This window comes from Melanerpes formicivorus, unplaced genomic scaffold, assembly GCF_026170545.1.
Source record: "Melanerpes formicivorus ecotype bairdi unplaced genomic scaffold, bMelFor1.0.p_v2 SCAF_80, whole genome shotgun sequence".
In the NCBI taxonomy this organism is placed as follows: Eukaryota; Metazoa; Chordata; class Aves; order Piciformes; family Picidae; genus Melanerpes; species Melanerpes formicivorus.
The window spans coordinates 1,340,843-1,356,492 of NW_027142432.1; the positions used below are offsets into that span (position 1 = coordinate 1,340,843).

At 55.1% G+C, this 15,650-nt stretch overlaps 1 pseudogene; it reads right to left on the minus strand.

Annotated features, from left to right (window-relative positions):
• Window positions 1–5,981: 5,981 nt before the first annotated feature.
• Window positions 5,982–15,650, minus strand: part of LOC137454428 (zinc finger protein 135-like) — a 70,103-nt pseudogene continuing 60,434 nt past the window's right edge.

The following is a 15,650-nucleotide window of genomic DNA, read 5'->3' on the forward strand; positions in this document are numbered from 1 at the left end:
ATCTGGAGGAGGCTACAAGAAAACTGGGGAGGGACTTTTTAGGGTGTTGGGCAGGGATAGGACTGGGGGGAATGGAGCAAAACTAGAAGTGGGGAGATTCAGATTGGATGTTAGGAAGAAATTCTTCCCCATGAGGGTGGTGAGACACTGGCACAGGTTGCCCAGGGAGGTGGTGGAAGTCTCATCCCTGAAGGGTTTTGATGCCAGGCTGGATGTGACTCTGAGCAACCTGCTCTGGTGTGAGGTGTCCCTGCCCATGGCAGGGGGGTTGGAGCTGGATGATCCTTGAGGTCCCTTCCAACCCTGACAATTCTGTGATTCTCAGTATGTCCAAGAGGTATTGTCAGGTATTGGAATTCCAGTGAATGCCCTCCCCTCTCCAGCCCTTCCTTAGGGCTCTCAGGGCAGTTGGTGCAACCCCAGCAGTTGCTCTCATCAGCTCTCTGTGTTGTGTTCTGTGTCCATCCAGAATGGACATTTGCTACCAAGGGATTTATTTCTAGATGCAGGTGATGAGATTTTCAGTTCTCTTTCTCCTTCTCTTCAGTCTGCTGTTCCTTCTCCTGCACTAGTGCCTGCTGGGACAGGATCCATGTGATTAAGAGGAACCCAGTGGCAATTTCTGGGGAGTCTCAAATTCACTGGAGGTGATCTGCACCATGCAATGTCCAGAGCAATGTGAACTTTACAGCACTCAAGGGAACAAATAGTTAGAGAGCAGCCCCATGGAGGACCTGGGAGTTCTGGTGGACAGCAAGTTCTGCATGGGACAGCAATGTGCCCTGGTGGCCAAGAAGGCCAATGGGATGCTGGGGTGCATTTGGAAGAGTGTGGCCAGCAGATCCAGGGAGGTTCTCCTCCCCCTCTACTCTGCCCTGGGGAGGCCCCACCTGGAATATTGCATCCAGTTCTGGGCTCCCCAGTTCAAGAGGGACAGGGACCTGCTGCAGAGGCTGTGAGGATGCTGAAGGGACTGCAGCACTGCCTGATGAGGAGAGGCTGAGAGCCCTGGGTCGGTTTAGTCTGGAAAGGAGAAGACTGAGGTGGAATCTGATCAATGTTTATCAATATCTGAGGGCTGGGGGTCAGGAAGCAAGAGGCAGGGACAGCCTCTGCTCACTTGTGCCCTGGGATAGGACAAGGAGCAAAAGATGGAAACTGCAGCACAGGAAGTTCCACTTCAACAGGAGGAAGAACTTCTTTACTGTAAGGGTGACAGAGCCCTGGAACAGGCTGCCCAGTGTGGTTGTGGAGTCTCCTTCTCTGGAGGCTTTCCAGCCCTGTCTGGATGTGTTCCTGTGAGACCTGCATTGGATTCTATGGTCCTGTTCTGGCAGGGGGACTCAGAGATCTCCAGAGGTCCCTCCCAACCCCTAACATCCTGTCACCTGTGACCCTGTGAGTTGTCACAGGGCTCTGAATCCAAAGGAGATCCCAGTAGGAAATACCAAGGTTCCAACTACAAATCATGAAGTCTGTCTGAGCTTCATCTTCAAGGATCCTTCTGAAGTCACCTTCCACTGCCCCCTTGGGCTCTTCTGGGCTCTCTGATGATGCATCCATGTAGCAAGTCCAGCTGCCTTCAAAGCAGCGTAAGTTGTTCACAGAAGCTGAGAGGCTCTTTCCATTTCACTTGGAGGGCTCCTGATTGTCATGGGTTGAGTTGACTCTGCTGCTGTTATCCAGACCATGCTGCAGTCATGCCAGCCTCAGAAATGAAAGTGCTGGCTGGAGCAAAGGATTGTGGGGCTTGAAGTTCAGATTGCAGCATGGGAGGCTCCCTGGTCCAGTTGCTGCTTCTGGGTTCTGGGGTTTTTTGGGTGTTGGCTGCTCCTCTGGGATGGCAGTGGGACAGGGAGGGATAGGGGAGCAGCTCACTGCTTTGGGCTTTTGCCTTGCTTGCTGCTGCTTGCTGCTGCTTTCCACTGTGCCTTTTCTGCACACAGGCTGAGGTCACTGTACTTTTGTATTCTGATGATCTGATTTGCTCAGGAAACTCTTCTCTCATTTGTTTCTGTATCAACACAAAGAGGTTTTGTGTGGTGTTCTTTCCCCCCAGTTCTGTGTTGGGGGAGGCAGAGAGGTTAAGCTGCTGGTTCAGCTGAACCCATTACATTCTTTTTCTGGAGCCCAACGTGGGGCAGGAAAGCAGCTGCCTTAATGAGGGCAGATTTTGGCAGGATTGAGGCAACAAAAAGAGAGGAGAAGAGAAGAGGATTCAATTAAGGCTTGAGGCTTGTCAACAGTGTTTGACAGAAGTCTTCTTTCCTGTGGTGTGTTCACTATGTTGATGGATTTGCTTTGGGGGATCTGATGAGCTGCAGTCCTGTTTGTACTGTTGATGGTGCTGAGTGTTAGCTTAGGGCAATGGCTCAGAGCTGTGCTGTCCACTGCTGGGCAGCTTGCTCTGGTTTCATCCAGGACACTCCCAAGGAAACCACTGTGAGATCTGCCCAGATGCTGGATGCTGAGGAGTGGCAGGGGGTGGGGGAGGGAAGGGGCAAATTCTTAGGCTGGTGGTCACCTCTGGTGCTTTGGAATTTCAGCTCTGAGCAAGTGAAAAATCCTCCCCAGCTGGGGAAAGGTTTGGGAAAAGTCTGTTGTCAGCCTGGGAGTTCCTGAGAGACAGAAATCACTGCAATGTGCTTGGGCCTGGCCCATGCCTCTCGAGCCCTTCTCATCTCTGTGCAGAGGGCTCAGGAGCAAGAGAAGCTCTCTGGACCTACAGACAGTGCCACAGGCATGGCAGCTGGGTCAGAGAACCAGTTCATGCCAGGATCAGCTGCCCCTCATAGTGAATGGTGCTTATGACCAGGATTATGCCCCAAATATTACCAGAACATGCTTCTGTGTGTGTGACTCAAACCCCCTTTGTCCCCCCTCCCTTCTGGAGTTGGGTGGGGGGATCTTGGCACCACTGAGTCCAGGTCAACAATCTGCCTGGGCATGTTTCCACCCCTGTGGTAAACAAGGCCCAGGCTACATGTTTGTTTGCCCTGTTTACGGCATGTGCTTATGCTCATTTGGCAAAGTATCAGTTGATTGGTTAATTATTGTGTTAGCAGTGGGTGCTGACTGGAGCAGTATTCTTTGGGGCAAATGGTAAATAGGAGTTGTTTGGTAAACAAGTGCCCCCCACGCTGGTGTCCATGCCTATGCCTGCGTGCGTCTCTGTGCCGCTATGGTCCGCCTCGCCCGGGACTTGAAGCAGCTCCAGAAGGCCTCGCTGCACATTGCCACTGTTGCCCGGCTGGGGGCAGTGCCGTGGAGCGTGGGGTCAACTGCCGCATGAGCCATCGCCACGGGAGGAAACCATGGCAGCCCCTGTGCACCACCGGTCCTGAAGCGCTACAGCCCCCAGAGCGGGGAACCTTTGCCAGGTGCTGCGCTTCGTGGAGCCAGCGGCAAAAGCCTCTGAAGCTTCCCCTGGGAGGCTCCAGGACCTTTGTGCTCTGGGAGAAGCAGCAACCCCGCGGCACAGCCACGCGGTCGGCGCCGTTCTCTAGTTCCTCATGAGGGCACAGCTGTGCTGCGCTGTCAGGACTCTAAACACATCACCAAGGAAAGATTTCATGACCTTCTCAGCTCGTGAGGAAGCCAAATCTTTGCTTTATAGAATTTGGGTTCAGGTAGTGCTGAAACTGTCCTGGGTTGAGGGTTTGCTGGTCACCGACAAACCCCTCCCCCACTGCTTCTCCAATCAGTTTCAACTCTAAATTCTAGAACTCATTTGGTTCCTCTGAAGTGCCCAGGCACAAACGTTCTGCAGAGGTGGTTCCACCAACCCAATACTGCTGCCTGTGAATAGAAACTAAATCCCCTGCTGCATAGTTTGTATATCAATAGACTACCAATATATCTATTCATTGATATCCTTGCTGCTCATTCCCGAGGGCACATCTACAACACTCCTGTAGGGATAAAGAAGCCTACAAGGAAAGCAGCTGATCCTTCAAAGGACCAGGAGGGATCAGGGTCCCCATGGGAACAAGAGAAAGAGCCACGGCTGCTGTCTTGGTTCTTATCTCTGGCTTTGGAAGTTGACCAAGGACAAACAGTGGGTGAAACAAGCAGCAGGCCCCAGCAAGGCAAAGGAAATCTCTGCTCCTCTGTCCAGGCCTGTGTCTCAGCTGTGAAGGAACTGCCCCAGGAGTTCCATCAGCTCCAGAAGAAGCTTTTATTCCCCACCTGTACAGTCCTGTGTTTCAGCCATGAGGAGCAGTTGCTCCCCTGTCCAAGGGAGAGAATCAGGGAGGCACACAGCACAGCACACCCTCTGCTTTACTTGTGTGACCATGGGGAGGATGTGAGGAAGTGGAAAGGAAAACCCAATCCAGTCCTGGCTGCAGGAGTCTGTGACTTACAGGGGAATTGTCCCCCCAGAGATGCTGCCTCAGTTTCCAGTGGGAAATGGCCTAAGAAGAGCAGGGAAGCTGAAACTGCTTCTGGTCCTCCTGAAGGACTCCCAAAGCATCTTCACAAGATGCAAGGGACCCAAGGCAGAATTAGAGGGGCTCTGCCTCCAACCAGATGGAAGGGAGAGACAAATTGGTTTGTTGGACCACACAGAACCAATAGCCTGGCAAGTTGAACCCATGAGAGGATAAAGTTTTAGTAGATACAGGTGCCCAGAGTGCTCTGACACCATCAAAGCACAAGTGGTTGAACACATTTGTGTTTCTGGTATGACAGGAGGATCCCCACACCTGGATGTGTTGGAAGCTGAGTACTGGGATGCAAGCCACAGTTTGCTTTCACTTGGAGGTGTGGAAGGAGTCACTGAACTCGATTGCCCCAGAGGTGGAAACACAGCCCCAGCATTTGCAGCATTTGGACTGGGCATGGACTGATCCACATTGTGCTGGAACAGAGTGGAGCTGCAGAGCACCTGCAGTGAGCAGCCCTCTGTGTACTGCAAAGCAACCTCCTGTGGAGTGAGAATGGACAGTGCCTGAGGTGTGCTGCTGATTGCTGCTGGGCATGGTGCAGGTGGCACAGAATGAGGGCTTGGGAATGTCAAAGGTTAAGTTGAAAATTTGCTGCCATTACTCCACACCATCCTGCCTGATGCCACCTTCACAGGGACAGTGCTGGCTGGAGCAAAGGACTACAGGGCTTGAAGTTCAGATGGCAACATGAGAGGCTTCCTGTTCTGGTTGCTGCTGTTGGGTTCTGGCTCTCAAATGCTGGCTCTTTGCTGAGGGGGAGGGCTGAAGGGGTTTAACTCCTGGCTGATGCTGCTGACTGCTGTGCTTCTTTCTGCAAACAGCCTCAGGTCAGTGTGCATTATGGGATCTCATTTGGATTCAGCTCTGTTGATGTTGTCTCAAGTCCTTATCTCAGCCCAGAGGGGTTTTTGGTTCCTGTGTGTGTTATTTTCCCCTCACTTCTGTTTTGGGGGGCACGGGCAGCTTAACCTCTTCTCAGCTCTTCAACCTGTTCCAGCCCCAGAGTGGAAAGCCAACAGAAGCTTTCTGAGTTCTTCCAAAGATCTCCATCAGCTTCCCCCTACACCCTCCAAAGATCCCAAAAGTCCATCCTAGGACCATCCAAATCCCAAACACCTAAGATCACCTGAAAGCCCCTGAAGAATGCCTCTGAGATGCCCCTCAAGACTCCTCTGAGAACCTCATTTTCCCCTCCCTGAACTGGGCACACAGCTCCACCCCATCCCTTGGGAGCAAATGCCCCCAAAATTCAGGCATTGAGGCAGGGATATCTGAAATAAAAGCAAACAGACAGGATTTGGGTAACTTTTGGGTTTTATTGACACAATAGGTCAATGGACAGAGCTCCACTGGGAGCTCCAGCTGTGCCAACTCAGCACTGTAATTGTTCTCATTAGTAATAATTGGTGTTCAGAAGGGCAGGAGGTGTTTGTTGCTGCTGGTGTCCCCAGTCCCTGAGAAGTGCAAAGGAAAAAGGGATGATTTTGGTGCTGGAAAGGCCCTCTCAGAAAGATCACGATTACCCAACAGATTCTAGGTGGGCTTATGCCTCCCCTCCAGTGCAAGATGCTTTCTGGTGTGAGTGCAGCGGTGATTGCTGAGGAGTGTTTTCTGGATGAAGCTCTTACCGCAATCAGCACAATTTAAAGCCTTCTCACTGCTGTGGGTGCGGCGGTGAGCAATGAGAGTGCTCCTGTGGCTGAAGCTCTTGCCACAATCAGCACAGGTGAAAGGCTTCTCACCAGTGTGGCTCGTGAGGTGATCAATGAGATTGTCTCTGCGGCTGAAGCGCTTGCCACAGTCAGGACAGCTGAAAGCTTTCTCACCGGTGTGGGTGCGGTGGTGGCGAATGAGAGCGCTCCTATGACTAAAGGCCTGGCCACACTCCGGACAGCTGAAAGACTTCTCGGCAGTGTGCGCACGACGGTGCTCTGTGAGGTTTCCCTTCTGGGTGAAGCTCTTACCGCAGTCGGCACAGCTGTACGGCTTCTCACCGCTGTGGATGAGTTGGTGTTGGATGAATCCATTGCTCCTGGTGAAGCTCTTGCCGCACGCAGCACAGGGAAACAGATGCTCTCCAGTGTGGATGCGGCGGTGGATAGTGAGATAGGAGCTGTGTTTGAAGCTCTTGCCGCAGTCGCCGCAGGGGAAGGACTTCTCAGTGCTGTGCACACTGCAGTGCCGGGTGAGGGAAGTCTTGTGAGAGAAGCTCTTGCCACACTGAGCACAGATGTACTTCCTCTCAGCAGTGTGGGTGCGGCAATGCTGGATATGCTCAGAGCTCTTGCTGAACCTCTTGCCACAGTCACCACAGATGAAGGGCCGGGGGCCAGGGTGGGGGCAGTGCTGCTTCACCTGCTCTGAGCCAGGTGGGAAGCTCTGCCCACACTCAGGACACTGATTCAGCTGCTTGGGTGGCACAGAGGGACCTGCTCTGGCTTCATTCTCTTCAAATTCCTTTTCCTCTTCATCCTGATCACCTTCATCCTCATGGTTATCCACCTCTTCATACTCATCATTATCATAGTCATCCTTCTCCTCAGCATCACCATCCTCCATCTTGTCCTCTTTCTCTTCCTTCTCAACACCCTCCAGGCTGCACTTTGGCTGCTCGAACTTCATCTCTGGCTGCTGCTTCTCCTCCCAGCTTTTGCCTGGGTCCTTCTGTGAGGCCATACTGTAGCAGGAAGGGGTTACAGCAGAGAGATTAGGAACATGGAAGCACCTGAGCCCAGGATCACAAAACCTCACATCCTGCCTGGGACAAGACAGTCCCTGACTTCCAGCACTTCCCAACACCCAGCTGGAGGAGAGAATGCAGAAACCTTCAGTTTCTGCCACAGTGTGGGCTCAGACCTCTAATATCTGTGCTGAGACCCCAGGTTCCTGTGATCAGTGCCCTGAGGTACCCTGGGACTTAAAAGTGGTCTGGTCCCACTCTCCTCGAGCCTGGTAGCATTGGCAGGGTGGTTCCTGGCCCAGGCTCTGTCCTTTGATCTCTTCTGGCTCAGGCAATGGAGGCAGCAGCATTGACCAATTAAAGACCAAACCACCTCCAACCTTCCACCACCCTCCACGTGCCAACTACAAACATCACCTCCTGCCACACAACTGATCCCAAGCCTGGGGAGTTCCCAAACACCAACACCTGATGTGCCTCAGAGGCCCTGGAGGGGCGAAATGTGGTGGGTAGGAGGAGGTGGAGGAGGCTGGGAGGTGCCCTGGGACTCTAGGATTCTGAGGGCTGGGGTCCTGCTGTTGCCCCACTCTGGGTTCCTTACCTGCTGGGCTGCTCCAAGGGGCAGATCTGCAAACTCTGCTCTTCCACAGCACACAGGGGCAGGGATGATGGAGAGAGAGGGACACAACTCCTGCTACAGAGAAGAAAAGGGCTCAGAGGGGAGCACTGATCTGCAAGGGATGGCTCAGCACTGCCCAGGACCAGGCAGCACAGCTCAGCCTTCCTGGGGGCAGCTCCCAAGCCCAGCAGCACAGCCACAGCACACAGCCAGGGCTGATCAAGATGGGAGGCCTCAGCAAGTACAGACTCAGCTCCTTGCCCAGCACACAGCCCCCAGCACACAGCTGCAGGCCAGCACCACAACACAGCTGCCTACACACAGCCTCTCCCAGCCCTTGCCTAAAGCTTCCTCCTACTGCCTGCCCAGGGCTCTGCTGCCTGCAGCTGCATTTGACAGCAGATCTTGCTCTGGCCACAGATCTCCTCCCTAGCCCTACCCGCACCACACTCACTCTGTGCTCACCTTTGCCCTGAATACAACTCTGCTGCTCACTCCCCAAGAGAAGACCACAGCAGCCCTCAGGACACACACAAAGGGAGCTTCATGCTTTCTGGAGGTGCATCAAAGGGGGAAGTGACTTCCTCAGCTTCTTGCTAAACCTCTTCAGCCCTCATTGAGATGCTGGAGAAGTCTCTGTCTCCTGCCCAAACCTCACACCTCCAGCACCCTTCACACACCTGCAGCCCAAAGAGACTCACTGGAAAGGGTTTGGCTTCCTTCTCTCCCTGACCATTTCTCTCAGCTTGCTCTTTGCAGTTCTCCTGGAGCTGCCACTCCACATCCCCAAGAGAAAATGAGGTTTCGTGGGAGGGCACAGTGCCCATGGGCTGCTGTTCATCTCCCAGCTGACACAGGCAGAGCTGCAGCACAATTCACTCCTTTCAGCTCCTCAAATGCTGCCAGATTCTGCCATTCCCTGCACACACATTTGCCACCTGGGACCTGGATCCTCTCCTCCTTTTGGGGGGACAAGGCCTAATTCCTGCCTGACCACTCCCAGGCCCTTCCCTCAGTCCCAGCCCATCCATGGCCCTGCTGCCTTGACTGTCCCACGGTCCTGTGGACCCCATCTCCACTGGCACTGCAGCTGGAAGGGTGGAGTGGGAAATGCTGTGGCTGAGGAAGCATCTAAGGAACTGGGCTGGAAGCCAAGGGGGGTTACAGATGAGGGCTGGGGAGGGACCCTGCAGACACCTCATGCAGCAACTGATGAGAGCAAGGGGGACAGAGAGGGAGTGAGACTTCAGATGACTCCTGCCATGGGGGATGGCTGGGCTGTGTGGCTAGGAGCCCTGAGTGCCTGCTTGGGCAGTACTAGAGGTCAGGGGACTGTCCTGAGCCAGGCAGGGTTTGGGGCTTTGAGCTTCTGGGGTCAGCTGCTGCCAGCACCATTGGAGGTAGGAGCCAGGCAGAGCCACACAGCTGCTGAACTAAGCCCTCCCACCCCCTGCAGCCTTCACCCTCCATCTCTCCATCCAGTGCTCCAGCTCCACTCACTTGGTGCCCTCTCAGAGTCACCAGGGTCCTACAACGTCACCAGGGCTGATCTACACATCCAGCAGGGCCCAACAGAAGCCCCTGGATGAGAGCATGGATGAGGATCCTTGTTGTCGGAGTAAGGAACTGGGATGTCTTACACCAGAGATCAGAGACTGCCAGCAGGGACAGCAGAGACCAGAGGGACACCACAAAGTGCCATCTAGTTTAGTTCATCCCCACAAGGCCTGCACTCACTCTTTACAAAGGAACAGCACAGGATCTCCAACCTCCTTTGCCCTTCCCCTCTGCTCCCAGCAACATCTTCTGGGATCTCTCTCTGCAGAGGAGCTTTGAGGCCTTGGCAATGCTGCCAACTGTGGGCTGCAGTGCCTGGCTCACCTGGGAGCTGCCTACCAGAATCTGTAACTGCAGCTCTTGGGTATGGGGGAGGAGGGGCAGAGAGGCATGGGGGAGGGGGAAGGCATTTGGGGCCTGGGGTTCTGGCCTGCTTTGGTGGAGGTCTGGAGGAAGCTTTGGCCTAGGGAGGTTGCTTGGGTCCCGTGGCCCAGGCGCACTATGGATTGTTGTGGATTGGATGCTTTGCACTGTAGGATGCAGCTCTGAACAGCACAGCCATGGAAACTGCCCAATTCTATCCAACCCTCTGGCCACAGCTTGGCATCAGCTCCTTTCACAAGGCTCAAAGAGAGCTTCTCTGGCTCCTGAAACCTAAGGCAATACCCTGCAGAACAAGTTGGAGGAGCTCAAGGGGACAAGCTGCAGAGGGGGCCCAGGGCAACCTCCTGAGCTTCAACAAGAGCAAGGGCAGGGTCCTGCCCCTGGCCTGGCACAATCCTCACAATCAGGACAGGCTGGGGGAGGAGGGGATAGGAAGCAGCCCTGCAGAAAAGGACTGGGGGGTGCTGCTGGACAAGAAGCTGGACAGGAACAGACAGAGGGAGCCTGCAGCCCACAAGGCCAAGGCCAGCCTGGGCTGCACCAAAAGCAGCATGGCCAGAGATGGACAGAGGCCATCCTGGCACTTGGCTCTGCTCTGCTGAGATTTCACCTGCAGCACTGCAGCCAGCTCTGGAACCATCAACACAGGAAGGACATGGACCTGACAGAGAAGGCCCAGAGGAGGGACAAAAAAATGATCAGGGGCTTGGAGCAGCTCTGTTACCAGGACAGGCTGAGGGAGCTGGGGGTGATCAGCCTGGAGAGGAGAATACTCTGTGGAGACCTAAGAGTGACCTTCTGGTACTTGAAGGGGGCTACAAGAAGGCTGCAGAGGGACTCTTTGAAGCCATTGCCTCTGGTCCTGTCTCTGCAGGCTTTGCAAACTAGAGCAGAGCAGATTGAGATTGGAGGTGAGGAACAAGTTCTGCACCAGGAGGCTGCTGGAACACTGCAACAGGTTGCCCAGGGAGGGGGTTGAGGTCCCAGCCCTGGAGAGGTTCAAGGTCAGGCTGGACAGGGCTCTGGGCAACCTGAGCTAGTGCAGGATGTCCCTGCTGACTGCAGAGGGGCTTGGACTGCAGCACCTTTGCAGCTCCCTGCCAACCGAAACCACTCCAGGATTCTAGGAGTCTAAGTGCAGCCTCCAGGGAGAGCAGGAAAAAGATGAGGCAGAGGAGGACAAGGAAGAGGACAAGGAGGAGGAGAACCAAAATCCCTTCCTAACTCCTCCAAACCTCTGCCAAATTCCTGGAAAGCTCTTCCAGCTCTGCAGAGTTCATTCTGAAGAGAGCTGAGGGAGTTGCTAGGCTCAGGGATGTCTTGCACACTCTGCACAAATGCTCCAGAAGCTTTCCAAGTGCCCTCAAAACCAGCAGCACAGCTCTGCTGCCACACAATGCCAGGCTGCAAGGGACCCCAAGGCTCAGCTGCTCCAACCTTGCCAGATGACACTGGACTGGAAAGGAGCTGGCCCAGCCCCCTGCCAAGCTGAGCCTTCCAACTCTGCCCTGCAGGGCAATCCACCACTGCCCTGGGGAGAGGATTCCAATGGCTGACTGGCAGGGAAAAGCTTTTGCCTCTGCAGGGCACTGTGCCACTTCAGCTCAACTCTTGCAGCAGCTCTTTGAGATCTGCCTTTGGAGCACCACAAACTCCGAAGCACTGCAGTGCAAAGCAGCGTAGCTTCAACTCCCAACTGCCTGAACTCTCACATTTTAAATTCAAGGCAGGGGCCAAGCTCACACCCAGCCCCCAAGCTCAAGAACCAGCCACTAAGGTCAGAGTCAGCTCCCAAGCACAAGAATCCAGGTCAGAAATGCAGAGCCAGCCCCCAGGCTCAGAGCCAGCTCCTAAGTTCGCATACAGGCCCCAAGCTCAAGAAGCAGCAGCTAAGATCAGAACACTTCCCAAGCTCAGAGCCAGCCCCTGAGCTCAAGAACCAGCAATTAAGGTCAGAACACTTCCCAAGCTGAGAGCCACCTCCAGAGCTCACACCCAGCCCCCTAGCTCAAGAGCCAGCCACTAAAGTCCAGAACCTAGATCAAAAGTGCAGACTCAGCTCCCAAGCCACCAACTAAGGTCAGAATCACTTCCCAAGCTCAAAAACCAGCCCCTGACCTCACAGATAGGCCCTGAGATCAAGAACCACACCCCAAGCCCAGAGTGAGCAACTAAGCTCAAAACCCCTTTCCAAGTTCACACCCAGACCCCAAGCTCAAGAGCCAGAAAATAAAATCAGAACCACTTCCCAAGCTCAAGGACCAGCCCCTGAGCTCAGAACCAGCAACTAAGGTCAGAACCACTTCCTAAGCTCACACCCAGACCCCAAGCTCAAGAAACAGCTCCCAAGCCAGCAACTAAGGTCAGAACCACTTTCCAACCTCAAGAACCAGCCCCCAGGCTCCAGTACCAGCCACAAAGGTCAGAACCAAGCTCCAGAGCCAGCCCCCACAAGCTCAAGAGCCAGACAGTAAGATCAGAACCACTTCCCAAACTCAAGAACCAACCCCTGACCTCAGAGACAAGCCCTGAGATCAAGAACCAGACCCCAAGCCCAGAGTGAGCAACTAAGCTCAAAACTCCTTTCCAAGCTCACACCCAGCCCCCAAGCTCAAGAGACAGAAAATAAAATCAGAACCACTTCCCAAGCTCAAGAACCAGCAGCTAAGACCAGAGTCAGCAACTAAAGTCAGAACACTTATAGTTTCATAGTTTCATAGTTTCATTCAGGGTTGGAAGGGACCACAAGGATCATCTAGTTCCAACGCCCCTGCCACGGGCAGGGACACCCCACACTAGATCAGGCTGGTCAGAGCCTCATCCAGCCTGGGCTTAAACACCCCCAGGGACGGGGCCTCGACCACCTCCCTGGACAACACATTCCAGGGTCTCACCACTCTCATGGGGAAGAACCTCCTCCTCACATCTAGCCTGAATCTCCCCACCTCCAGCTTCATTCCATTCCCCCTAGTCCTATCACTACCTGAGATCCTGAGAAGTCCTTCCCCAGCCTTCCTGTAGGCCCCCTTCAGATACTGGAAGGCCACAATTAGGTCACCTGGGAGCCTTCTCTTCTGCAGACTGATCAGCCCCAACTCCTTCAGTCTGTCCTCATAGGAGAGGTGCTCCAGCCCTCTGATCATCCTTGTGGCCCTTCTCTGGACATGTTCCAGCACCTCCAGATCCCTCTTGGAATAGGGGCTCCAGAACTGGACACAGTACTCCAGGTGGGGTCTCACCAGGGCTGAGTAGAGGGGGAGGATCACCTCCCTCGACCTGATAGCCACACTTCTCCTGATGCAGCTCAGGATCTGATTGGCTTTGTGGGCTGCAAGTGCACACTGAGAGCTCCTGTTGAGCTTCTTGTCCACCATCACCCCGAAGTCTCTCTCCTCAGGGCTGCTTTCCAGCCAGTCACTGCCCAGCCTGTATTTGTGCCTGGGATTGCCTCGACCCAGATGCAGGACGCTGCACTTGCTGTGTTGAAGGATTTGCTTTCGGAGGGCTGATGAGTTTCAGTCCTGTTTGTGCTGCTGATGATGCTGGGTGTTAGCTTAGGGCAATGGCTCAGAGCTGTGCTGTCCACTCACCAGACCTGCTCTCCAATCTCCTCACCAGCTTTGCTGCCCTTCTCTCTCCCTGCTCCAGCACCTCAGTGACTTTCTCATACTGTGATGCCCAAAGCCAAACACAGCACTTGAGATGCAGTCTCACCAGTGCTGGGGCCAGAGAGACAATCACTTCCTGCTGGTCACAGCCCTTCTGATCCAGGCCAGGATGGTGGAGGTCTTCCTAACCACCTGGGTACACACTGGCTCATGCTCAGCTGGCTGTCTACCAACACCCCCAGGCCCTTTTCTGCTGGGCAGTTTCCAGCCACGCTGCCCCAAGCCTGCAGCCTTCACGGGGTGGTTGTGATGCTAGCACAAGAGCCAGTGCTTGGCCTTATTAAACCTTCTGGAACTGACCTTAGCCCAGCAGCCCAACCTATCCAGACCTCTCTGCAGAGGCTTCCTACCCTGCAGCACATCAACACTCCCACTTCATGTTGTCTGCACCTTGCTCACTCTGTAATTGCTTGCTGTTTATGTGGCAGAAGATGCAGTCAGAAATCACCTGGAGTACCACCACCATCAGGGTTTGTCTAGTGAACATTGAAAGGCTTAGTAAATACAGACCAGGGGAAAAAAAACCCAAACCAACAAGAACACACCTAACAAACACTTAGATGAGCATTAAAACTCCAGTTGAGTTCTAGCCACCCTGGGTTTCAAATGTTTCCATGAGCAATCATAGAATCGGTTCTGGGAGCTCTGTGCTTTGCCTTGGCAGGGAGGTGAGGGAGACAAATATCTGCTGCTCAGCACTGACTAGGTCCAGCCCATGGCTGTGGTCATAGCATCATAGTATCATAGAATCAGTCAGGGTTGGGAGGGACCACAAGGATCATCTAGTTCCAACTCTCCTGCCATGGGCAGGGACACCCCACACTAGATCAGGCTGCCCAGAGCCTCATCCAGCCTGGGCTTAAACACCTCCAGGGACAGGGCCCCAACCACCTCCCTGGACAACCCATTCCAGGGCTTCACCACTCTCATGGGGAAGAACTTCCTCCTCACCTCCAGCCTGAATCTCCCCACCTCCAGCTTCATTCCATTCCCCCTAGTCCTATCACTCCCTGAGATCCTGAGCAGTCCCTCCCCAGCCTTCCTGTAGCCCCCTTCAGATACTGGAAGGCCACAATGAGGTCACCTCAGAGCCTTCTCTTCTCCAGACTGAACAGCCCCAATTCCTTCAGTCTGTCCTCATAGGAGAGGTGCTCCAGCCCTCTGATCATCCTCCTGGCCCTGCTCTGGACACCTTTCAGCACCTCCAGATCCCTCTTGTCATAGGGGCTCCAGAACTGGACACAGTACTCCAGGTGGGGTCTCCCCAGAGCTGAGTAGAGGGGGAGGATCACCTCCCTTGCCCTGCTGGCCACACTTCTCCTGATGCAGCCCAGGATCTGATTGGCTTTGCGGGCTGCAAGTGCACACTGAGAGCTCCTGTTGAGCTCCTTGTCCACCAGCACCCCCAAGTCTCTCTCCTCCATTGCCTCCATTGCATCGCTCTCTGCTCGCCCAGGCTGGCAGGAGGCTGCAGGGGACGGCAGTCGGCAGCTGCCTCTGCTCCGCTCTTCCTCTTTCCTCTTCCTGCTGCTGTGCGCCCCTTTGTCCTGGGCTGTGGGGTAGGTGTGAGCAGGCGCGGGGCAGAGTGGGGGCTGCTGGGGTGGGGATCCCTTGGGGCTTGGGGGAGCGGCTCGTGGGGTTGGCATTGGGATGGCCTGGGGCTGAGGGCTGTGTCGTGGAGCTGGGCTTGAGGAGGGCTCGGTGAGGTGTGGGGCTGGTGTGGGTGGGGCTGTGGGGGGTGGTTGTTGGGGGCTGTGGAGTTGTGGGGGCGTGTGTGAGGTTGGGTGGGGGCTTGGGGTCCGAGAGGGGCGTGTGAGGGGCTGGTGAGGAGCCCGTGGGGCTGTGTGGGTTTGGGGGTAGGAGTTGGTGGTGGTGGGGGAGGCTGTGTGTGGGTGTGGTGTGGGTCGGGGTGGTGAGGCTTGGAGTGGGGAGTGGTGGGGTGGTGCGAGGGGGGTGGGTGCGGTTGTGGGGAGCTGTGTGTGGGTCTGGGTCGGGGTGGGTGTGTTTGGGGGTTCGTTGTGGTGCTGTGCTGCTGCCTCCCCCTGGTGGGGGCAGCTGCAGGCCCCCTTTGGCTGCTGCTGTGTTGCAGGCGGAGCCATTGGTGGGCTGCAGGGGCTGTCCCTGGCCCTGTGTCCCTGTGTCCCTGTGCTGGGGGCTGGGCTGGCAGCAGAGCTGAGGTGGCAGCGGCGCTGTGGGGGCTGCTGTGTGCAGGAGAGGTGGTGGTGAGCGTGGGGTGTGGCTTGCAGCAGAGGCTGCTGTGGGGGTGTGTGGGGGAGCCCTGGGGGTTTGGAGGC